Source organism: Hetaerina americana, unplaced genomic scaffold, assembly GCF_022747635.1.
Source record: "Hetaerina americana unplaced genomic scaffold, ioHetAmer1.1.p SCAF_9, whole genome shotgun sequence".
NCBI classification, from domain to species: Eukaryota; Metazoa; Arthropoda; class Insecta; order Odonata; family Calopterygidae; genus Hetaerina; species Hetaerina americana.
In genome coordinates, this window is record NW_027287538.1 from 57498428 (window position 1) to 57525855 (window position 27428).

A 27428-nucleotide genomic window follows, 5' to 3' on the forward strand; every position below is an offset into this window, starting at 1 on the left:
ATTACCTTAAAAAGATGTAAATATCTTCATACTTCAATGATAAACCGGATAATCATTCAAACTCTGTATCGAAATACAATTTAAAGTTGATGCCTTGAAAAAGGTGTACCGAACAGACAATAATTCTGAAAATGAAAGTAGAGGCTACATAAATTGGTCACTGATTTGGCTAATACGTGGTTGCAGTCACGTAGAATCATGTTTGGGTTGAAGCTGGAAATTTAAGCTAATCACTCATTTGATGTGATTCCTGGCTACGTTTTCTTATTCACATGATAACATCTCTGTGTATAGGTGATAAGAAACTATTTATTTAAAATAAAAAAATATGAATTAGTAAGATGTCTAGTTTTTCATAGGATCCATATCTTATCGAATTTATGCGCTATCTTTCATGTTAAATGGTTAAATCTATTTAATTATAAGGCATATTTTAATAGAAAGTTACGTCTGCTACAAAGTTACCATAAAACTGCCGAATGATTTCATTCAATTAGTACTCCAACTGTGAACAAAACACCATAATTCATTTGGGGTTGGAACTACATTTTTTTTTCTTTGCATAACTGGCGTTCAAGATAAATTTTTCGGGCGAACGCTCTTAAGTTCTATTAAAATTAAAAAGGTACATGGTAAATAAATATTTTTCATTTAAATACGTAGGATAACCGTAATTGTGTCTTTTTTATTCTTTCTTTTTGGCACAAATATGTTGTTTAGTAATACATGTTGTGGCCTGGAGTATTGGAGCCTCAAATATTATGTTTTTGTTTGGTTAAAGGTGAAATAATACGCTTTTGTTTAAGTATTATAAATTATTTAATGGAATAATAGAATCGATTTGACATACGCTCAATACTAAAGGGAAAATATCTCAACAAAAGTTCTCGAGCAAAGGGCACGAATTAAAATGGTTGGTATTTTTAAGATTGATTATTTTGGAAATTTGTCAATGACCAAACTGATTTGTCACTAAGCAATATTAGTGAAGGTTCATAGAATATCCGCTGAATTTGCGAAAAGATGGAAAATGTAGAAATTACTCTAGCAGTCCTTAAAGACACTAGGGCAGGTTTCGCTTCAGATGCAAAAATCCCAGGGAAGATATATTATTTGAAAATATAGTGGGCACTGGATTTACTTTTGATACCGATGACGATAATTGCTTATTAGTACATCTCACATTTCTTTTACTAACTCAACCCATTTTAAGGCCTAACACTCCCTGCCACTTGTCACTGCTTATTCCCGTATTGTTGGTTTACCTTGCATTCAAAGGTGAAGAGCGATTAAATGAGCTTCAGTCAGAATGATGGTGTAATTTGGAGGAGAGGATTGAAATCAGCAAACAAATTCTTTTTAATTATGCTGTCTAAGTGGGCGCTTTCGAGATACCTGCATGCAATGCAATTTAATTCTCTTAACTTTTGCAATTCTCTAAACCTCAATTTCTCTGGTTCTATGACACAATCGAAGGATTTATAAATGTTCATTTACCGACTCCATGCGATGTGGACTGTAAATTATCATTATTTATCCCCTCAGTAATACGCATTATATTAAGGGAGAGAAGTTGTACAAAGCTTTAAAGAGGAGCCCTTTTCGCATAGTAAGCAAACAAAATTGCGACTAATTTCGTAAGAACAAGAGCCCAATCACGCAATGGCGTTTTTGAACATTGTTTCAAGATCTGAGTAAAAGGTAGGAGATGAAGAGAAATTCTCGTGGAATCGTTTCGACCCTTTTTCATTAGTGATTTGGTTGATTTGACCACTAAAGTAATCACCCAGAAGATGGGTTTGATAATGTGTGCATGTGGTTGGTTACATCTATGAATATCTTAAGTAATCTGGAAGGGCATTTACCTACTCATGATTATAATTGTTATTATTTTTTTGTACTTCTGAATAGTTTTTTTATTTAATCGGTGCCCAGATGCTATAAGCGCTAATGAGGGATTACATATTTGTGGAATATTTTAAGAAAATAAGTGAATCGCGTCAAGTTTCTTCATAACGAATCCGAAAAATTGGTAAATTACAGTTAAACTTAAATTTTCCCTGGTAATGACTTTGATTATAATTGTGGTGATACTATGCCGGATTCATCATTTCGAATAAATGAAAAACTAATGTGCTTCACTATTTTTGCGGATAACATTCTAATGATTTTCATATCATATGGGTAAGGATATTTTTTGAGTTTGCGAAAATGTGTCACACCTCTCCATAAAGCATAGTGATCTGGAATACAGAAGAATTATCCAGTTTATCACATCGCGTGTCCGAATAGGAGCACTGAGAAGAATGAAACGATCTCCCGAGTATATTTTTATAGGACTCATATCAATTTGAATTATTCTGAGCGAGAAAAACACCCAACAATCATTTCCCTTATTCTTCATTAAATGGTCATTTGAGTTTTATTGATTACGTGCGTCACTGGTGACACTTTTGTCTCTTTCTGCTGTCGCAATTTGCATGCTTTGAAATCTTATAAACAGTGACATCCTAAAATTAAAATTTGGGATATGTTATATTCAAAGAGTCAGAAAATTAGTTTAACATGACGGCGTTATTATTATCAACTGATAGTGAAAATGTGAGAATATATTTTGAAAAAAATAGGAAAATATAAAGTTATATCTTTGACGTATTTAGTCGTTAAAACTTTCTGTCCAGTACTAAGTCCAATGCCTTTCTCGGTGTTGCCATTGTTTTTCCGGAAGATCTGACACCCAGAAAAACACGTAGTTTCGGTTAAGGTGAGAGTGTCATATTCTTGTGAATTTCTACTTCCTATTAGAAGCCGAATGTTCTATCCATTGTAGAAATAATAAAATAATAATAAAATAACCTCAACCACTGTAACAATAATAAAATAATTATGAATAAATTTGGCGGTGAGTAAATTATGCATCAGAAGCAAAATAACAGGGTTAGAGCAAAAATATATAATTAGGAGAAAACGTTTTGAAACAAAATCAGCTCGTTGACGTTCGTACATTTTTAATTGTATTATATGAGACAAATACAAGTTATGAGTCTGCCATTTGTTTCTTTATCTTTCGCTGTTTTTATAAAAAATGCATGAGTAGCAGTAGTGATTAATTAACTGGCAAGTCTGTATTACTGTTTATGAAATAGGAATTATGGATGGATTAATTTTGAATATTTGTTTACGCAGAAAAAGCGCAGTCATGGAGGTGGTCTATTAACTATTACCATATCAGTATTTCATTAGACTATGAAACCACCGACTGCTGGGATCATCAGTGGGGATCAAATTATCTTGCTGGCGGGGTACTGGCTGCACAGGTAGTAAGTAGCATGGTAACGTGTTTCCGGTGGACCACCTGATTACTTCTGGGGGCGGAAAAAATTTATTTCTGGGTCGCCATGGTCGGGAAGGAAGGCAAAACTAGGGCATCTAGACGATGAGATGCAACTGGCAACCATCGCTTTCTTCGATCCCTTAGGGGTTCTATCCACACCACAATGCTTCTCCACTCGTTATTCGTACTTTTTCCTCCTTTTGTTCTCCGTTCAGCAATCGGATGTTCTATCCAGTGTAACAAGTGCCGTGCGTAGAAAGTATCGTTTATTCATGGTATTTCGTATTTGGAGTGACGAACGTCCCCGTGTTCAAAGCTAGGTGTCAAGGTAGGGATATTGACTAAGAAAAAATACTCTCACGCATCCAAAGTTAAATATTCGTTCATCAGTGTAAAGCGTCCAAATTTCCGAGTTAAGTGAAAGAATTCTTAGGTTTGAATTCCAAAAATATTTCAATACCTGCGAAAAAGGGGCGGAAATTGATATTTAAGCCAACATTCGACAGGCCCCTCGTGAATATGAGAGTCTAGCTGCGAGTAAATCTGAAAGAGTGAAGCAGTTTCCAGGAAATTCAAATGGAGAATAAAATATAAGTTTATGCGTTATATTTATGTAATTTTTTTTAACGATTTTGATAATCTTTCATCTTTCATAGCATTCGAAATTAGAGACCCCTCCCCTAAAATCGTCACTGTAAGTTTCCATTTTTGAAGAATTGCCAAGAGAAATTTTTTCCAAATTATTTGGTGAAATGTGAATGTCTCAGATACCTTGATGAACTCGGTATTATGACCGTATCGGTCAGGAGTTGAATGCCACTGACTAATTATGGAGGCATGCGTGGCGTCGGAGCGGGTCAAACTTGTTCGCTGAGAGGGAGTGGAAAGGGGGAAAGCATTGGAGTGAGGAAATAGGGGTAGAGTTGCATTCATCGAATCGCCCCACAAAACTCGGCCTCACTTTGGGTCCCTCTTTCCCCACCCCCTTCCTCCCCTCCTCCCCCTCCCCAGTCGAACCAGACAGGGGACCGAGTGCTCTTACAGCGAATTTACGCCCCCCGAGGGTACCCTGATCCCTTCAACGAGTGTTCTTGAAAATGATATGCGTACCAATTTTCCGATAATACAAACACCGGATTTGCGTACCTTCAGTTCTTGGCCTCATTTTCATGGGCGTGCCGCGATCGTAAATCGAGGGTATCGTGGTGGGACCTGCGGGCCTCACGGGGTCCGCCCTGGAGCACCGTGGACCCGAGAGCGCATCTTCCCACTCCACTTTGCCATTCTCGAGTACCCGTCGTGTGTAGCAGCACCGTAAACTTGAAAGTCATTCCGGACTATTGACATACATATTAAAGCATTGCTATACATGATTCCCTGACATTTTTGCAACTCTCTTTAAAAAAGATAGGCCCAGTGAATGGTATTAATGAAGCCTAACCGTATATGATAATAATTCCGTTCACCCCAGTGAATGGTATCAATGAAGCCTAACCGTATATGATAACAATTCCGTTCACCACCGTTAAATAAATTGGGTTTTGATTTTTGAGTCTGGTATTAAAATTAAATTAGGATTTCACCTCATAATTTCTTCAAGCATTCAAACGCAAAAGAAACCTAAATTTAAACTTCACAACGAGAGGTATTGAATGCATCTGAGAACATAATTACCTTATGTTCCAACTTGAAATCTAGATTTTGTACGCACACGAGCGCACTCAGAGGATAATGGGTACTGATCGAACTAAATTTAATCTGTAATTTTTTTTTGTTGTTTATATAATTGTGTGCTTACTTAGAAGCTATGCATAAATAATCGATAATACTTTTGGCTATGCTATTTTCAATACATTGTCATCAAAGTCTTTCACCACTGCATTACTAGAAGATGCAAAAATATTCATCAGTATACTAATTTGTAGTTGTTTTTTTCACGCAGTTAAAATAATAATGATTGTCAAATATTTAAAAAAATATATAGATTAGCGCGAATGAAAATCGTTTTATTTTCTGGTATCTGGCTGAATCAGCAAATTATGATTTGAGAGTTAGTTACACTTAATCGTTAATTATCTATTTATGAACTCAAAACCTCATATCTGATCTTTCGTTTGTATAGTTAGTTCACAGTATAGTTTCAATTGCGTACTTGACAGACAATCGTATGCCTTCCTCTCTTACCTTTCTTGAGATTACCAAAGCTCTTCATCGTATTTAAAACTCTACACATACTACCCTTTATTCATCCGTAATTGAAGTGTTTTAGTAGATTTCTTTCCTCTCTCGTCTTTTACAGAGCTCAGCAAATAGGTGCTTATTTATGTATTGGATCGTCGTCTAGCTCTACCTTCCAATCTTTCCTTTTATACTGCCACCAGTGACTACGTCCCACACCAATTATACTTCATGTTATGTATATAATTCCTGCTAATGGATTTTTATTTCAGTGGATTCATTTTTATTCTGCTGCTATAGTAAATTCATCCATTGATTTAATATGAAACATGATTCAACATGGTATCCTGCCAATAAAATTATTTTATTTATTTGTACAACCGATAGCTATTTTTCTATTTACCTACTTAGCCTTTGATATGTCTCGTATTTTAATTTTGGTTTCAATTTTGGCCTTACATCTTTTCGTAACTTTTCTAGAATTCCTAACCTTATATCAGCTGGAAAAATTGAAAAATCTATTGATTTTATTAATTTTAAATAATAATGCAAATTCATGTGTTATTTAAATTTCGTATGCCAGCTTTTTTTTTCGTAGTATTATTAAATATTGATTAAAAACTAATAACTCAGCGTTGAAAATTTAGAAGGCACTTTTCAATTAACAATACAGCAAACATCTTATTTCATTTCTTCAATTTAAAATATTCTTACTCTTGTATTTTATTTGTAAATACTAGATATTTAAGATGTTTCGTTTATCCTTCTGTATCATAGTTTATTGGTGGTAAAAGTAGTACTCCCGAAACCAATTTTTACTGCGTATCGCATGTAAATTAGTTGCCTAAATTGTGCAATCTGCGAATCAACATACGTATTTTTTACTGTTTTTACGAAATAATATTCACGCAAATGCTTATTATGTAGATAATGTTATCCGCAACCAATTGTTAGTGTATCCAGTTAATCAATCATTCTGTGTGATTAATTAAACTTTGAATTAATATATTATCTGATTGATGAATTAATTCCTTTGATAAAATTCATCTCAAACCCCTCGGCATATCGCGTGCTCCGTATTAAATAGATTCACGGTTGTGGATATTATGAAAAGAAGTTCTGGATTCCCCCAATCATTGTAACCTCAAGACAACCATTAGTGGATTTTCGTTTCCTTTTTCAGGAGCTTTCCCTATTAATAGTATATATTTTCCATAGAAAGGCAAATTATATATTCAAGATTATGCTCTTCACTGGATAATCTCTTCATTCAAAATTTCCTTTATGGCGATGGGGTGAATTGGAGAGAAAAGTTTGGGAACTCATAATTTTACGTCTATTTCGGGTACTTTTTAGATTAATAAAACCATGAAGAATTTCGATCATCTATGCGATTGATTTATCTTGAAGTACAATTTAACTGCTTCAATTGCATGATAGCTTAAACTAGCTTTTGGAAGTATACTAAAACTCTAGGTGAGCGTGGAAGCATTTTCTCCTTTGATGTCATTCAAGTAAATTGCTCTGCCAAAGCGGAATGCTCCAATTTTAACGTAACACTGTCTTAATTCTTCATAGTTGATTGAATATCTTTTTCAATCTCTCTTGTTGTTTGCATGGATATGGCTTCGTAATTATACTGATTCTCTACTTTTTTAGATAAGTTATTTTTAGGGTCTTCATTGGATGCATAATCTTAGCAAATTTCATTAAGTCCTATCGAAATCGGCTTCGTTGTCCAGGTTCTTAAAGTAGATTTGAAAGCTTGAAAAAATTCAATTTCCCATTAAGAATTATCTTTGATTTTCCTCCGGCCTAAGGAATACACTTTTATTAATTTAGAAATGTCATCGCAATTTCAATTTCTTTTCCCTCTAAACGGTATCGTGTCCAATTAAGGAACATCAAGTAAATTACACACCCTTTTTCCCCGGAAATATGCCATTGTTAGCTAACTTAATGAAAGGTTTATTTGGCTCTTTTTGATTCTCAGCGAATTTCTCGTGTAGAGGGCAATATATATATACATTGCAATGAAAGAAATTTGAATACTTCACAGAAAGGTTCGTTCTCCCTTATTTCTGTCTAAAGAACTATATTTCATTTCACGCACCACTAAGCCTTTGTTGAAGGCACGCGAGGACCATCAAAATGGCCTATCGCTTAAAAAAGCGGCACTCAGGAAGCGTGTTTCCTTTTTACTCCGTGAATTTTCCATCAAAACGGCTTCCTTGAGAAAGAAGATTACGATTTGCGAACCCTCAATTCCACTACTTTGCCAATATTAGGTGAATTCTCCTATTTGAATGAAAAGGGTACTCATTACTAAGTACTGATGATGTTATAATGGAATAGTGCTAAAAAATAAATGGAAACCGAGGTCCCTTGTTTGATCCTCAGATCCTTCCCCTATTTGAGTAACTTAAAAAATACCTTGGTCATCGTTTTCTGAGTTACACCCCTTGTTCTTATGAAAAGAAAATGAATTTCATCCAAATATTTGCTGGAAAACAAATTAATTTATTTTTAAAGAGATAAATAATTACTATTCGAATCTCCCTTACTCAAGATGGTCGCTTCGGCTCCATCAGTTCGCATTAATAAAATTATATCCAAAGCCTGAACCATTTTTATGATTGTTTAAACAGTTTAGGTCATTGGTTTTTATCTACTGCAACACTGCTAAGATATTTGTACTCAACATTGGATAGAATCTTTTATCTAGGGCCGGTTTTATATTAGCTCGTTAAGTACCATCATTATTTCACGTGAACGGTAACTTAACGTGGATATTATCGACAAATCGGATTGGAAACAAATAAGATTGCTCATTAGTGAACGTGAGCGTTGAAACCGTAGTAGCATCGTCTGTCAGGTTTAGCGATCTGTTTTAAACTTAATAAAACGGTAATAAAACTGAGCAATGAACTTAATCCGGGTTTAAAATGAAACTTCACTTTAACAAGGCATTACAAAATCGTCTCTTAGAGAAACATTCTTTGAGGACAATTATGTTAGTTAGCTTTATTTTACGGCGTAGTTCATCAAAAAATGGTCTGTTTATTTTTTAAGTCCGCTCTTAGGGTCAATTACAATATTGAGGCATCGCAGGAAGAAAATTGTTTGGTTTAATCGGAGTATAACTATTAGGTAGGTTATTTTGGAAAGAGAAAACTCAGGAAAAAAGAGTAATAATAATTTTATTCATATTTTACGTAAAATTGGAAAATTTTCCTGGTGATTTTTACAAGTAATTGTGTGAATCGTGACCTTACTTTAAGGAAGGACGGAGTTGTGGACTTCTCCAACGCGAGGCTGTAGAGGAGAATCATTTTGAACTCATGTTCGCTTTCAAACCTCAGGCCATATTGTTATCCATAATTTACAAGAGAACAAAAGTAATACGCATAAAATTGCATACGTGTGAAGACCTCGATTAACTGTAATTACATTTCTCGGCTCACTTCAAAATTTGGTTAATAGGTGGTTAAATATGAGTATCTTTTTTTTTAATTTTACTTAGCAACCTGGACACGTGCGGGCAACCTCAAAATGATACCTTACCTTCAAACAGGAAAAGCTGGACTCCTCGGATGGAGGGAAGAAAGTGGTTCTCGCCCACCGCCTCTTCTCAACTCTCTTCTTCGTTTGATAGGCCGCTCCTTTAAAAAGTGCGAGTCGCCTACCATCTTCATACGTACCTCGGAATAAAAAGAAAACATACTTTCCTCTCTCAGCGATTAGCATATTTCTGTGCTAAGTTTCGCATATTTTTTCCCTCTGTAACTTAAAGACTTGTTCTCTGCTGGGATAAACGAATAGACACTCACCTGTAGGCAACGGGCCAACGATTCAGGTTCTGGCGTAACTATGTAATAGGTTTTTTTATCTGTCATTTTCCACATTTCCCATTTTCTCGAGGATGTTGTGGCGTGTTAACCCATTAAATTATGCTAATTTATCTGCACTAGACGTATGCATTAAACCTGTTAATGCTAAATCAAACATTTGATGCTAATATCCATTGAAGAAATATGTTGAAAACATCAGTTCTACGCTGGTGTCCCATTGTGTGTTGTTAATATGCGTGTAACTATCTAATTACTGCAAATGAAATTTCGGTAACAAGTATATGCCGTTAATTTTAATTCATCAGTCACCGATAAAGTACTAACTACGTATATTTTATGCTCAGTCTCTTTGAAAATGAAGAAAACAGAAATTATTCTTCGAGCGGCCAAGGTATTTTATTTTCAAAGGCCAAAATTGGTTTTTATATTCCCATGTATATAAAAACCAATTTTTTCATATCCTAAGGTTATATGAATTCCGGAAAGGCTTACTCAGGTATAAAAATTTTACTACTCTTCCGCAGACAAAATACCGTGTTTTAAGTAACCTTGGTACCTACCTTGGGCGGCAAATGGCACGAAAAGTCAAAATGAAAGCAGAAATAAATCGCATGCTCTGATGAAAAAGGTACAGCTTAGTTTTAGTGATTAGCTTTCTCGTGTTTACATTAAATACACATTTCCTGCTTTCAGGTGAGTGAATTTTTCATTTTACGTAGGGTGAAAAAAATTCACCAAGCGAAGCAGTTGGAAAAATTGCTCCATTGACCCCTGTACTCATCAAGGCTGTAAGTAATCGCTCTCATTCTCTCCTGAAACTCAGTGAGATTACTCTATGCACGGATGATTTGGTTACAAATTATTCTAGTGTTCTCGAAAAGCAAGGGCCTCGTCCTGATGTCACCGGCGTGCGCAGGTGGTCATGTTAGGTGAAATATTTGCTTTCTTGTCCGTGCATACGTGAAGCCACTTTTAGGGTTGTAAGTACATTTTATTTTATTATTTTTTTAATGCTGGGTAAACCATAATTTTCCGAGAAAAGTATGTAATATAAGTGTTATCCTTAAACAATTCTTTCATGCAGAATAATTAATGATAGACGCTAACATTTGTATGGCGCCTCAAATATTTGACACTAAGCTTAGGGAATAAATAACGCGATAATTTAGAGGGCTTTTGCGAATTAATTAGATATAGAGTTTCATAACATGAGTGCTTGATTATGGAGAAGTTGTTAGATAGTTTAAAAATATTTTGTGACACAAATTACTTCTAATGATATTTTGCGGTATTCTATTGGTATTTAATGAAGCATTATTCTCTCTGGGCTCTTAGACATAATAAAATATTTGCTCTAATTTTGTTTGATTGATTGAAATTTACTTATCTTCCTTCCTGTACACGAAATTTATCAAATTTTGAGTTTCAATTTTTAGTCTAAACTATGCTGATTGGAATGCACCTTAGGATAAAACTTCAGTACCAACTCTATTTAGTATGTCGAAATTAACCACTAAGGGTTCATCAATACCGAAATTGGCAAGGATAATACAGTTAAAAGAGTAAGTCGACTTTTTTTGAAGTCCTCTTCGCCTCTTCTCGCAATAACCTAATCTCACCACCTTGCTCCTTCCCACAAAGTCTCGCCGCGAAAGTGAGAAGCACCCGTAAGCCGGAACTCGAAAAAAAATTGGGAAGGGGGTGTCGCTGCTATCCCCGTGCTCCCTCGCACCGGGCCCCCAGCTACGATCGCCTTTCCCACCTTCTCCATCGCCTTGATACAAGAAGGGGGAGGTGAGGGGTGGTGTTTTGTTTTTCAGGGAGTCCAGAGGGGGTCTGAGGGACCCTCAGAATATGCCTTCTCAACGTACTGCTCACCCACCTCTCTCCACTTTTCTCTCATTCCCCTCTTCCTCCTCGTCTTCCGTTCGCTTCCTCCTTCGCCCCCTCCGGATAGCGCGCGCGGCAATCTCCGACCATTTGCGTGCTCCAGGGCAATTTTCATGGATGCGGTGGAGGTGCCGGTCAGGGCCGGAGTTTTCTCTCTTGATAAAGGAAGCGCATGCATTATACATGGATTTTTATCCCCTCGCCGTACCCCACCCCCCGCCTGGCCCCGCTCCCATCCCCTTTACTCTCCCGGAACCCTTCCTTCGGTGTGCCCCATGCTCCCCTCCTCCCGCGTCTCTTTCCGAACCCTCGGAGGGAAACCCATTCACCCCACACTCTGTTCGCCCTCCCCGCCACTAGAAACTTTCACCCTTTCACCCACGCCCTCTACGTCTCTAAAAAAACCTTCCTCCATATCTTTCTCTCATTTTGTGCGAGATAAAGCGGGCAGGCGAGCATCGGCAGCGCCACTTCTCCCACGCATGCCGCGAGAGCGTGTCGCTCGTTGTTGCCTTTGCCGTGGCTGAATCTTTACTTAAATACGTGCCCGTAAGCATAGATGAGTTCCTTTTGTATTGACTGCGGATGTAATGAGCTGTGTGGAATAAGTGACTGTCAAAGTTTAAAACATTTTTATCTATATCTCGGTTAAGACAACGAGTTCCCTTTCCTTTTCGACGAGGACGAAAAATAACGTTTCTTTTTGGGGTGAGGAACGACTAATGATTTCCAAAGAAACTCTGGGAGATGCCGCAAGAGTAACTTTTAACGGTTTCATTTGCTAATGTGCATTTCAATGCAAACATTTCAGAGTTTAAACCGAGGCAAATGATTTTTACACTCGGAAATTGTTGCATTGACTAATGATTTGAACCAAATCTGTAGGACAAATTCCAAAGAAACTGCGGGAGATGCCGCAACAGTAACTTTTAACGGAGTCATCCGCTAATGTGCATTTCAATGCAACAGTTTCAGAGTGTAAAAAAGGACTTAACTTTTTTACATGACATATATGTCCTTCAATTTTCAATGCTTTCCTCCAAACGAGCGAATGGAATCCAATGCACATCCTAACCACATGGGGCCCGGTGTTACAAAAAAATTTTCTTGAGGTCACCAAATAATCAGTATTCCTGTATATTATTTTCTTGGATGCCTCGTAAAATATTCTAAATCCGTAATTACACGTATAGTATATCTATGATTTTCGAAGAACGTCTTCCTAACATCCTTGCCAGTTATTTTCTATTCAAAATGCTAATGCATAGTAATTATGCAAAACACACACTTATTTTTACACTTATTTATATCAAACATTCATTATATTTATAATTGAACTTCAATTTCATGGGGCGATTTTACAGTATCATTTACATTCATACATTTATCCACCATAATTAAACAATTTATTTTTATTACAACCCCCATGAAATTACTCCCTTGATTGATTTGAACGGGATTTTGGATTCGCATTCATTAGTAAATGCTTAAAATACTCCTTAATTAATAGGGTACTCTGTCGCTACTTGTTTACAATATTTCGTACTTTGGGTAATCAAATTCAAAGGAACGAGCTCGGTGATTTATTAAATGGTTGGTTAACCTTCTCTCAAAAGAGCACATCACAACCATATTCCTTCCCGCCAAGTATCGCTCGTGAGTGAGAAGAATCCAGAGGTCGGAAATCGAAAAATGAAATTTCTTTTATTTGGGTGAAATTTTCGAATTAAGTAGGTTCACTGAGTATAACTATCCTCTGTGCATGCTCTTTATAACCAAAATATATCCTGATATTGGACTATCCCATGTGCTTACCCGATGCTCTCCGATATTTCATTCTTTCTCATTCTTCTCTCTTTATTGCCTTACTATCAGTCTCATTTTGTAAATGTCTCATTCCTCAATCTTGGGCCAAAAACAACAGGATTTAGTTAATTAGCCTATAACGTGCTTTGGCGTGTGTAGTTTTGAGGGCTTTACCAGTATTTGTGGGGATTTGGGAAAATTCTACTAGAGTATACGCTCCATATACGCTTTGATATCATTACGGGATTGTGGGGAGTGGTCACGGATTCACCAAATCCCGAGGTGGGAATAGGGCAGCGTTGCGTGGCTTTTCATTACTTGCGAGCGACGTATATTTTATCTTCACAGCGATTAACGCTACGAATCACGATTTAATCTTTTTTTAAACGTGTTCCTTTTCGTGTTTAATTATGGGTTAGCATGTTACAAACCGAAGAGAGTTTTTTTTAATACGGATCGCACTACAAAATGGAAAGTACCGTATTGTATACATTTTCAATTGCCTAAGAGGCTAGATTTTATATCTAAATCTTCCACTTAATTTTGATACCTTTCGTGCTTGTAATAGGTGGGTTATAACTCTCTTCCCCCTAAAATCTCTCCTGAAAAAGCCGCACGGGTGTTTAATCGATTGAAAGAAGCACACGAGTAATTATAGATACATATATATGCGAGGTGTGTGTCGTAACTGTGGCAGGCTGTATCGTTAGGCAGGGAATGGAATGGTGGTAGGGAGAGGCATGGTGTGCCGTGCTCTTTCCTCGCCTGTGATTGGATGATTTGTTTTCCGATCCCTTAACCATTATCGCGATGGTCGTAGGGGAGGGATTGTGTTCGGAGATGGCCTGGTGGAAGAGGCTCAAGGTGGTGTCTATTTGGTCGGAGGCTAGCTCACGCAACGTAGGGGCCCCCGGAGAGTGAAAGGGTGCACGGCTCGCGTTTGTGAGGAAGCTGTCGATAAATCCGTGCTCGGTTTGCTGGTGACGGGTGGAAATTAAGTTGTTCTCTCTCTCTCTCTCTCTCTCTCTCTCTCTCTCTCTCTCTCTCTCTCTCTCGAGAGAGAGAGAGAGAGAGAGAGAGAGAGAGAGAGCTATGCTATAAATGTGAAAACGTGGCCGCAAATATTTCATCGCCCAATAAACACTCACTCAATTGTTGGGAGGGTAATGATGGACGATTCCCGCGACGATTCCAAGCTAATCAAGCACGGAAGCAGAAGAAGTGGTGTAATTTTTATATGGAATTCCGTGTGCAGAAATTAATTAACTATAGAAAAATAGGCTTACGTATTGCGGAATTTTCCTTAGAAGTATCCATGAATTTTATCTGGTTGAAATAATATATTTTCTGTTTTAACGGATTACACCGCGACCTCGTCTATTAAATTACCGGGATATCAAGCGACCATGTATTTTAAAAGTATGTATCTGTTCTTATTAATAATTAGACGTATAAGGCGTGAATTCGTAAGTATTTGTCTGCCCTTTTTGGGTCTTATTTCTATTCCTTCCTACGTTATTGTCAATGTCCTCTATTTCAGTTTATGTTAATGGAAATTGGCCATCCAACATCTTTCACGCTTCTGAATCACTCAACACATAGATGTAATTTCATAAAAGAGTCAAATTGAAAGTAGGACGAATGTGACGAAATCATTTTTTAAAGCAGACTTCATGGTTTAAATCTTTCACGTCTTTTTTGTTTTTGGTATTAATATTTTAATCTAATTAAGTTATTTCACGTATCCAAAAAAATACAGGCGGGTTTAAATAACAGATTAATTTTTATCCGTGGGCATTCAGACACGTGAAGGGCGCATTGCGAAATCAACTTAACTGCAGAAATGTACAAAATTAATATGAACCCTAGAAAATAAGTATTCGCCTATTGTATGTGATTCAATTAATTTTTTGTCTGTAGTACAGTGAACACATTGGAAATAAAGATAGAAGAAAAGGCTGAGAGCATTTTATTAATGAACGCGACTAGGGAACCTCTTCTATTAAGAAATCTTTGAAGAAAATTAAGATTAATATAATATAAGTGAAAGCATACCCTCAAAAGGGGAAAGGATTGGCGTAAACCTGAAAATATTGGTGTCCTCAGTCGTCAATTTTAGATTAGCAGGCTGGTGAAAGTTTCCGCAAAATATATGTATGATAGAATGGTGCATTTTCGTGATCATGCAATGAAATTTCGCTATTCTCATAAAAGTAGTGTTATTACCAAAACTTTAGTCAAATTATAAACCTAATAATAACAAAAAACAACTGGAAAGAAAATATCTTGGCAAATATTTAATTCTGGAAACGAATTTAATGCATAAAAATATTTTTTTCTGACTTTCATTCCAAGTGTCATCTAGATAGGAAATAAATTTGATGCAAATGCACTTTTCAGCATTTTAATACTTCTGAGCGGAATAGCTTCATTTTTATTGAAATTATGTAATAACGAGTTCCCCAAATATATGAAACATCGGATAAAAATCTTAGCATGAGAGAAATTTAGATTCTCTCCGCAGAGATGTCTCTGGCGACGCTTTCGTAAACCTCGGCCAGAGTTGACCGTGGAATGCGAAAAAGTATTCGAAAATTTGATGATAAATGGGGAATGTAAATGGTGCCGCGTCTTGCACCACATGAAAAACACCACTTATTACACTTTGGCCCGAAGGGTTGACTGTGCGTCTTGTTGAGGAGTGGGAGAGAGAGAGAGAGAGAGAGAGAGAGAGAGAGAGAGAGAGAGAGAGAGAGAGAGAGAGAGAGAGAGAGAGAGAGGATAAGGTTGATGTCCATGACCTCGGCGATCGGTCCTTCGCAATGGAGGTCACACCTATTTGACTACGATTTACTTAACGGAACGGGTTTATAATGCCGCGTATTTTACATTGGAAAGTGGACTCCCCTATGGGTTTCGTCTGCCACAATGGCCCTCCTGTTTCTTTTTTCCTTTTGAGGTGGCTTAATAGTCGTTAAATGAGCCACACCCCTTCAAGTGGTGCCCGCAGACGCTTTTCGTCACTGGACGACGGGAGCCAAGATTACCATAAGAGAACGCTTCTCACTCTACCCCTCTTCCTCCTTGCATTCCACCAGATGCCGCGACCCAACAGTCGACCGCATATCGGGAAAGGCGTACGCCACTTGACTTGCTTCAACGGTGTGAATGTTTTGAGGGAACAACTGGCCTATTCAAAAAAATACCAGCGCCTTTCCAGAACAGAACAGGGTACCTTTTTTTCTACATTAAGTGATATCCGGAAATGAATATGTAAGATGTTTGAAAACGGGTAATGCCCCCGCTAACGTAACTTTTCTTCCTATTCCCATTGTCCAAACCATTTAAGTAGAAGCTATATATTTTTTTCATTTTGTGAGAACCCTTACGTAGATGCCTTTTAAGTAGATGCCGACGTAGATGCTGAAATTTGTTCCTTTGGGCGTCGCAAAAATTTGGAATTCCTTAACCTAGTATGGTTTTCCTATATAAAGATTAGTCCACGCATTTTGGATATTTTGAAGTATAGAATTACCGAATTGTGTGCCACATTATATCTGTGAATAGATAAGTACGCGTAATAAAATTAGTCGCGTTATTATTTGTTAAATATTTTTTAAACAAAGCATTTAACGTCATAATGGAAAAGATACCAATAGCATAGAGAATATTAGTCAAGTGATTAAGAGGGGATTTACAAGCATTCGAATGACAATAAAATCGTAACAGGTGTAGGTATGATGTGCGATCTCAAAAATAATGGTTTCGCCTGAAGTTTCCTTGATTTTCAACACTTCCTTTGAATATCAAAATTGTGGCCTTATTATACCGAGTGGATATGTTATATTTCCTGAAAAAATTTGGTAATTCGGCCATAACTGTTTTACGCTTTGATTCTTTATCTGAGAAAATTTTCGTGCTACAATTTAAGATTCATTATTGGAGGCCATGAATTCAACGAAAAAATGAAATTTTGATTTATTTTTTTTGTATTTGTAAAACATAGTAGAATCAAAATTCTATTGAATTGTGTCTATGGTTAGGGAATGTTTTCTGTTTAATTCGTGGACAATAATTAAGCGTTGCTTATAATCTCTATAAGTTTTCGTGATTTTTGGGTTATCACGAGGAATGTTCATTAAATCGCCTCGTGTTTTCTGGATGTAAATTTTCAGGTGCAAGTTGTATTTCGTAAATTATGATAGAGGCGCTTAAACGATAATAAGATTAATTTTGTTTTAAGATTTGTCGTGAATCAATTCAATATATCACTTATCAATTCATGTCCCCAGTACACATAAAAATATTTATCCAGAAAATTTGCGAAAATAAATATGCTCACTCGAGTAAGTTTCCGACTTCTGTTCGTGTAAGCAGTTTGATTTGGTTGTCCTTTTACCTTTTCCTTTCCACTTAAAGTTAACGTAATTTGTTTTTGCCAAATTTGTATCGTCTTCCCTATAGTTTTGAACGTTGGAAGGATGATATTGAAGAGCATTGGAGGCGCAGGGACTGGAGGTGTTATATGTAATTGGACGAGATTCCCTTGAGGGTTCTCCCTTAGGTCCTCTCGGAAACGTGACAAACACATCGAATCTGACCACATGGAGCTTAACTCCTCCATTTAGAAGGTCGGGGATTCGTCCTAGTCGTCTTCAGAATGACCGGTCGGAAGGCGTTTATTACTGCTTTGAGTTCCAACAACGGGGTCGTTATCGCCGTCGAGGAACAACTGAGATGATGGAGGCTCCCTTTCTGTAAAACACAGCTTGTGCAGTAGTAAGTGGCATACCGATGCGCTACTCGAACTGTGATAATACGAGGCGAACCTTTCACTGTATCTTAAAATTCTAAGATGGCAATCCTACCCGTTGTAGGCATTATTATACTACTCTGCAAATTAGGGTTATCATGGTAAATAAGACGATACGTTACACAAAAACAAACGGTCCTACATACAGGAAGGACCTGCATTAGACGAGGAAACATATCTGAATGGTGTTATATTTCTTGGCATTTTATCCTACTATAATTATGGCTCCAGTGAATTTCCGTTTTATGTGATTTCCGTTAATTCAACTGGTTAACATAGACTATAATACAAATTCGCTACCAATGGCTAAACAGTGAGCATGTTCAACTCTAGACAGCTATTTTTAATAGATGTATTATAATGCAATGTGTTTAATAATAATCGAATTGGAAAAAAATTCTAAGAATGTTTGGGGAAATGTCAGCTCTATGCATGCTTGATTTAATCTTACTGTAACTCATTACTCAAAGAATTATATGCAGTTTCTTATTCAGTTTTGGTAACACTTAAATGACGTCTTGATATTTCCATGCTCACCATACACTGAGAAGGTATAAATGGTGAATAGACTGAAATGTATACGTAAATGAGCTTATTATAAACATGTAAATGCCTTCGCATTAAATATCAGCGTCAATTAGTTTAATTAATTTTGATAGACTGCATAGAATATTAATTATGTCTAGAGGTTAATGGTTATGAAATTTACCACTGTCGCACTTGTTTTTGAAGAGGAGAGATAGTTTATTAACTCATGTTTTGTGCATGCATTAGATCCTCACCAAATGTTTTTATTGTGCTCTCAGAGCGGCATTGTCTATGATAAATCATATCGTTGCGGATTCAGCACGCCTGCATCGCCCACTGGAACGCGAGGTGGTCACGAACACGTCCATTTTGGTTGTATAAACACCGCAGGATCAATTGAAAAAAAAGCGAATTGCCGGGGCGCAATTAAATTTTCCGCGAGAGAGGGATCCTCCGCCGATAATCGCGGTGAGGTAGGACTAATGGCGTGAAATTTAGGGCAATTACGGACCCACAAATTCTCAGACAGTTTTAAAGGGATGGAGATTGCTCTACGAAGATATATATACGAGCTACCGGCTCCTGGACGGCCAAACGAAAACACAGAAATTCTCCCCTCCAACGCATCCCCCCTTCCACTACCTCTCTCACTCGCCATTCCGATTGTTCTTTTTGTTTTCATTCGTGAGGGGAAAAAACCGAAGTGATCGCACCGTAATTTCTATGGAGCGAAACTGTTGCATAATTCAAGCTCTAGGAGGAGGGAGCGGACGGCTGGTAATTATTTTTCCCATAGCAAGGCACTCTCAGGGTCTCTAATGGTCTGCATGGTTCTCCTGTATTACGGCCTGCTGCTAACGCGCGGAGATTGATTAAATCGGCGAAGTGGCGAACTGGATAAGGTGGAGAGAGGGAGTGCAATGGGAAGGAAGGGGGAAATGATGGAGGAGGAAGGCGGGGAGAGGAAGGCGAATCTTGGACTAGGAGGGGCTATGGTGGATAGTGATAGACGCGTGGGCTTAGGTTAATTCTAATCACGGGGAAACGTGATGAGCACGAGAAATGCCTCAGTCTGGCTCTCAATACGTTGGAAATAAGCGAAACGAAGAGGCCGTATGGCACACGGAGTTCAATGCTGGGACGGAGAGTCATGGTATACTACGCTTTGTCTTCACTGCGTCAAATTTCCGCTTGCAAACGACTACCCTGCGATAATTCAGTATTCGTGCGCTGGCAGACTTGAGTGCTCGTGAGCATGAAAGGGGGAGGGCGCTGTTTGTGCCATTACACTCCCATTCAATGTACTCAGTGAGGTTCATTTTATTGACTCCAGTGACATTTTATTGCAACGCTGTATAACATTGCATTTGAGAATATGAAATAATTAAGAACACCATAAGTGCGTAAGGTAACTATCATCATCATTATTTGATAAAATGCTTCGTATAAACGTTAATTAATTATTTGCTGAGACCAAATGCAACAAATATTTTCTCTTTGAAATAACGCGTAAGCGTTGCCAATGGGAGTCATTGCATTATTTAGTAACTCTCTTCTCGTTAAGTCTAACTGTAAGGCATCACGCACGCACGAAACCCTGGCCTTTAGCTCATCGCTCTGTTTTCGTAAAGGCCAGTGCAATTCTGTCTGACGGCATGCAAATCGTTCCACTGACGAAGCAATCGGGAGCCCTTCAAACATTTAGTACGCTTCCCTGAAGTTTCTTGGTGATCGAGGGTGGAGTCGCCCGGGGCCTCATCCTTCAAATCTCGCGTAGCACTCGACCGTGACGCAGGTGTATGTTGTGGCAGGTTTCAGAGGGGGCGGACCAGCGAGCGCCATCCACCCCTTTCTCTTTGTAAGGATTCCGGACCGAGGCGAGGGTTAACCCCGCGCTCCCCAGCCGAAGTCGATGCTCCTTCTCGCAAAGGTGGTTATGGAGGAGGATGGTATGAGGCGGGGGAGTAACGGCGGGGACGTCAGGGAGGGGTTGAAGGTTGCGGAGGGCGATTGTCGGTTGTTTCTGACGCCTTTCGCTTCATTGCATTAGTGATTGGAGTCCGTTCGCGTGTGAAGCCAACATTCGAGCAAATGGCTTTAAAACCTTTAGTGTTTCCCTCGATCGACGTTCTGTCGGTACTTTCTCGATTTTCGGGCTGGAAACACAAATTTATCGTTTGTCGATAACTCCATTAGCTTCGGTTGTAATGGAATAAGTAAATAGACGGTCGACTGCTGGCTTGGACGTACGAAAATGTTAGGGATGTGGAGTTCAGGGTTTTATTTATGCATGTGAGTTGCCGAAACGGTGGATTTATCTCAAATTTGGGTACCGAAACGGTTTTCGTGATAAAAAACGCTGCGACTTTTGGTCTTAACAAACGTCCCGTGTTCATCAATCTGTCAAACGATCAACCTTGAAATTCATTTATTTGTGCCATTTGTGTGACTCAAGTTTGAATTCGAATTTTATTCAGTTTTAAAGGTAATTCATATTGGCTAATGAAATATTTCCAAGAGTTATTATGAGCAGTTAAACTCTACATTAAGGATTATATGGTTAAGTTTGTTACGACAGTCGGTTAAATTACGAGAAATTTATTGTCCCAGATTCAAAAATAATCATTTTTCCAGAAAATATTAAGAATGAAGTAATAATATTGTCTCCTCTTAATTGCTGAGAGGTATTATAATTGGTGAAATATAATTATATCTAATCAGATATTCATGACAAGACATTGAAGTTTACTTACTGTAAACTAAAGCCATTTAAGGTTAAAGCAGGTTTTTTATATTAATATTCTAGCACCTTTAGGGCTGGGATGCGTTCAAAATTATCATGTATCTGATGATGAAAGATTCAATAAACTTGCAGCTTATCAAATATTACCGGCATATATTTTGGAAAATGTTAAATATACAGAAAAAAGGATTATCTTGAAATTAGTTTTTGGATTATAATTATGTGGACTTTCCTTAAAATCAAGGAGTTTGTAAACCTTTATTCCCTGGTGGTTTTCGTTACGATATCAGTTGTAGTCACTTATGTTCTTCAATTTTTGCAAATTCAACCTTAAACATACTTGTGATAAACATTAGTGGTTCCACTGGTCATAATAACTTGGTTAAAATGAGGTCAAAGTGGATCAAAAAAAAGAATAACCGAAATTTTTTTAGGAATTCTGCGCTAGTCAAAATGTAAATCATTTACGGAAATATTTGATGAAACTTACCTCAAACAACGTCTCTAAGACAACAAAAACCAGATGACTAAGATATTCTTACTCACCTTTCGTCCCGGTGTTGTGTCCTATGAATTCTACAAAATCTATGTTATCAGCGTGCAGCAAAGGGACTCTTTTATCTTAGAGAAATCAGCTAGGAGAATAGGAGGTGTAAATTAATATAAATATAGATAGGAATTAAAAAAATCAAGCATTAAATCAAGCTCTCAGCTGTTACAACTATCCATCATCCTTATGATGGAAAATTAAATAAAAACTCGGAAAATGAAACGTGTTTTTCCCTCGTGCGTTACATGCTGCGGGAAGCCTTCCATGCTCTGCCCTCCGAAGAGTGGCCATAAATACGGCTCATAGTTTAACTTACATCGCGGTACGAATTCCGAGGATGATGGGGTGGGGGGCAGGCAGTAGGGGCGGCTTAGTGGACAAAGGAAAACCTCCGCCATGTGTATTTGTGGCCATAAACGAAATAAAAGACGCAAAAATAACCGTTCCATCCCGGACCTCCTCGCACAATGCTTCTCCTTCTGCCCTGTGTCGCCCTGCGGAGAGAATAAGAGAGAAAACACACAAGGAAAAAAAAATAAATATTAAGCCGAGGTGGAGAAAAAAGGGAAGCAGTGTCGTGGAGCTGGACCGCCGCATCCCAAGTAATGAGGAGACAAAAATTCGTCCGATGGAATTTATGTCCTTAAGACTTCTTTTCTCTCGCGTTTGTAATATTTTTTGTATGTTTTACGCCTTGACTCCACTTTCCTCTCTCACCAAAGTCTGTCCTCCATTCCACCTACACTTCTCCTCACTTGCCAACCTCCATCCAGCACCCCTCCCTTTGTCTCCGCCCCGCCGAATGCCAAGGGAGCCCTTGTGTGTGTGTGCGTGCGTTAGAAAGGGAGGTTGAACCCCTCGCATCCCCTTCCCGTGCCCCGTGTATTATTATGTTTTAATATTTTCTACCTAAAATAAAAAGGGCAGCTTTTGGCTGTCTTTCCATCTTCTTATCTTCAACAACCAAAATCCTATTCGCATCATCCTTATATATATATCTCTCTCTCTCCTTCTCACCGCCTTTTCTCCGAAAAGACGATCTCAATTTTCCCATTTTTCTCTTTCCATATTGTACTACAAACGTATTCACCGTTTTTTGATAAATCCCTTTTATTCACACGCTCCGTAATTAGAGTTTGGCACTTTTTTTTATATTTTACTCGGCAGGGAGCTCTAATTATTTTGTCAGAATTTCTATTTACTCAGTCTCTCAACTCTGACGGTCAGCTGATGTTTTTATTCATGCGTCTGACTGGTTTGCGCTTCTTTTCATCTCTTTTAAAGAGAGAACCACTCTCTTCAGCGTGTCTGCACTTACTATTATGAAGAGAATATTCAGTGTCAATTTTATGCGAAAGAGAATCGGAAAAAAATATAGGAAAAATTTAAAAGGTCTAATTTTTAGGTCATCGTAAAATTGGTAATATAAATTAATCTCGAATTAATGTTTTTTGTGGCTTTGATTGACTTTTGGCAATATTATTTGTATCGGAGGTTTTGAAACAATAGAGTATGCTTGTTAGATCATTGATAAAATTTGGTAGTTGACAGTTCTAATAATCAAACACAACCGATTAACGTAGCATATTAAATTCACTGAGAAAACAAAGCTGTGATTACGAAATACTAATTGATTTGCAATGAATTCTTGCCTATTGAAACTGCGTGAAACACACTGAATATCAGCACAGATGTCTTTGGATAGTGGCAAAACGAAGGGAATTATAGTAGCAGTGAATGAGTGACGTCTAGGTAAGACACAAGAAACGCGATTGTCTCAGCCAGAATGTATTCGTACCATATACAATCACTCAAGTCAGTTGTTAACCGTTATCCCCGCCGGGAAGAGAAAGGACGAAGGAGGACACACAAGGAGACGGGAGCTGAACCCATTAGTCTCGTATCCTTCGTCACACTGGGGCCACGCTTATTTTACAGGTTTTTGTCCGGGGTGAGACGCACACGCCTCCCCGAAGGGAAAGCTATGGCGCGGTGCCTCAGAAAGGGTGGGTACATGGTAGCGGGATCAGAGGGTACCACATGCTGGGGTACGCTTCCATTCGCAAAAGGTTTATCAGCGCGCTTGATCTACTCCCACCCATCTCCCTCCATCTCAAATGTGCGAATGTCTGAATCCGTGTGACTTCTGATGATCTTGTAGCGATTTATGAATCAAGGCCGTCAACTTCCCGAAAACAGAAAATTATCCCCTCCTACTTCTCCTCATACTCCCCTATACCTGCAGTGATATTTCTCCTGTCCCCTAAGGCGACCATGCCTCCTCCCCTTCCTCCCTCCTACCTCCCCCCTTCCACGTGACCGACCGAGCATCTGGCGGAGAGGGGAAGGGAACGGTGGGAAGGAAAGAGTGGATAAGAGGTAAAGAGTTCAGTCGATGCGTTTGACGTCAGCGAGCAAAAAAAAAAAAAAAAAAAAAAAAATATATATATATATATATATATATATATATATATATATATATATAGGGTAATAGTAAGGAAGTAGTCGCATAAGTGAAACTAATTGCGGCCATTATTTTTGCCCTTTTGCTCTCGAGATCACTTAAAAGGTTTACGACCGCAGTAAAAGTGGACTGAGATCTCCCATATTTTCCCATAGAAAGCCATTAGTCTTCTATTTCAATCAAAAACCCACTCCGAAAATTTACCAATTATTTCTGTCTGGGAAGAAAAAAGTGCCATGGCGATGCACGGCACCCATAATGACTTGATTGAAGGAACTGGAATGGAAATAAAATTGAATATAATATTATGTGGAATAATTTTGCAGGAATAAAGTTTTTTATGGAATGCACCTAATCTGCGCCCTGAAAATTGTTTCAGCTTATGATATTTTACGGTCTTAACAAACACATTTTTGTATCAATTATTATCAGGCCGCGAAAATTCATTCTTAAAAAAAGGAAAGCTAAAGCTAAGGGGATGTCTCAATGATGAGTACCATTTTTTTCAAAACATGCGTTAATTGGTAGTTTTCAAATATACGTTAAACTGTGTAAACAGAAGCTATTTTTTCAAGCAAATACTCTACGCTGCTACGTACAGCACTATCTCTGCCACTTGTATTTATAGCGTATAGTATTACGAGTAGGTTGTTTTTCTTCCTAAATCAAATGTCGTGCGAGTACTATGTTCGCTTATATTTAATCCACAATAGAATTGGAATTCATTTTATGCTTTTATTTCCTTTATCGCTATGAGTTTTTTGCAAAAAAATAAATTTGTTTTTCCTGCCAGTCTTTGCAGTACTATTGATTGCTTTTAGATACTTATATATTTTATACATTCTATTAAGAACTGTTTCTAATATGGAAGAATTAATTTTTATTTTTACTTGGTGACCCAGAACGATGAACTAAAAATATTTTTTCTATTAAATATTATTTAACCAAGTTTACCTGAAATTTTGGAATCCTTCTTAGCATTTTTACATACATCCAGCAATGAAAAATATCCTGCTTACTTATCACTTCGATTTCCTATTACTTCGCGGGATACTCGTTCCGCTAGCGCTGACATTGGTGGTGATTCCGAGAACCTTAAAAACTACCCTCAGAACCCAACCCCATTTTCAGGCATTATAAAATGTTCTTCAAATATTTTCCAATCAGCCCTGCCCTTGATGGTTACAGCGTTTCCCATTTAATTGATTTTTCATAACTCTAATTATTATGGGGAACCTTGGTATAGTCATTTTATTTTCTTAAAAGTCAATCTAGTGGGGATTTTGAGAAAATTTAAGGTTTTTTAAAGAAGGAATACCACTTAAAATACTCATCTTAGATATTTGGCTAATCTTATGCATTGTCCACGCTTTTGCCCGTTTACAGAGTCCAACGGCATATTAAGCGTAATCATGGGCCGAGCGAATCAAATCCGTGCAGCGTTATGTGGAAACATTCCATAAATTTACGATCCCTCACTTGAAGGGTCTTTCAAAAGTCCCTCGTTGAGCGATCGACCCCAAAAACCCTCCCTCCCCGAGATTTCCCATTCCATTACCCAGCTTGCCATTTAGCAAATCAGTATGTACCCCTATTGCGGATTTTTTTTTTGATCCTACGGCCATAAAGAGAGAGAGAGAGGTCGACTATCACGAACTATGACACGACTCCACTCATGGTCGCCTCTTTTTTTATTTATACGCTCCAATGGAATTATGGGCCATCAACGTCCATTACCCCCTTCAAAAATTTGAATCCATCCCAAGTGAGTAATTACACACGAGTTCATAATTACTGTCCTATACATTCGGTAAAATCACGTTGTCATCTATCGCGGAAGTGCCGAAAAAACGGTCATGATCAATGAGACAAAACGTCATCCACTGCCTTCGGCAATTTTTTGCATGGGAAAGCGTACTGCGTTTAGCGAAAAGGTTGGGCAGTTTAAGCAGCCGTTCCAAGCGGGTGCTTGTAATTCGTTGAAAAAAAAAAATCTACAAATTGGCTAAACCATACCGTGGTGGGTTTTGGCGATGCACTACTAACTTGGAGGTGTGATAAATCCGAATTTTTATAATAAATACCAATATAGCTAGAGCGTAACCGTTTTATTTTATCGATATACATTGTATTCTTTTCCAACTTACTCCAGTCTCGGTAATGTGGATGGATTTGGTCCCACATATAATTAACATGCGATTAGCTAAGCACACTCATTGAAGGTTTTCGTCGTTAACATCTTATGCTAGCGCTATCGAGATATAAGAGAGAGTTAATACTGTATCATGCATAAATAACTGATCGTTATTCCTCCGGCCCCTGTCAGATTTATTCTAAAAGCTGAGCCTTCATTGGTATTCTCTGGGAGTGTTTCATGCCTCAAAGGGAGGTTGCGGAGAGTGCCGGCTTTGTTGGTTGGCTTCGGATTTTTTCAGTGCGTTAGCGCTTAACTTGCACTCAGGCACCCGAACGGCAACGGAAATCGATAAGTAATTTGGTCGTAAATTTTTGCAGAGGCGTGTACAAAGTCTACCCCTGCGAAAGAACAGACTTATACAATAACGTCACGAGTGTCCCGAATTAAACCGAACTCATTGAGTTACACAAGATTGAAAATGATATGCTGTCCAAAAAAATTTTTTTAATGTTATGGATACGTTCGGTTGTGAATTGAATGAAAACCATGCAAACGTATTCCACGTCACCCGATGATTAACTATACGTATGGATTTTCTTTTGGTCTCAGGTCAAAGCGACGTATCCCGCTATTCTCGGTCTTTTTACTTACCTGATTGTTTAAAATTGTGTAATAATTTATTTAAAAATATTCCAATGAGTCTTTGATATGTTGCTACAAACATTGCGCATAAGAGCTCATCATTATTTGCTTAATTTAATGGGAATCCTCTTGGTGTAACATTACTGCTGTAACCAATGTTCATTTTTGAATTTCTACCTAAATACCTACCGTGGATATTGTACCGTCAACTTTAAAAACTTATCATATATTTAACTTCGCTCTAAATGACAAATTTCCATTTTCTTTATTTTTGAGTCGATATGCCATCGGCCAATACTTCCTTATGCCTTTCATGATCGCATTTTGTCTGTGCTTTGGAAAATTTCAAATGTAGTGATTTTGGTATTTTCCCTGTAGATGGTCTAATCCAATGGAAGAATGTTTAGTATAACTTATTCTTTCATCTGTTATTACAAATCCCCGTAATGCTTGACAGGGTAATTCATAAATGTTTACGTGAAAATAGGTTAT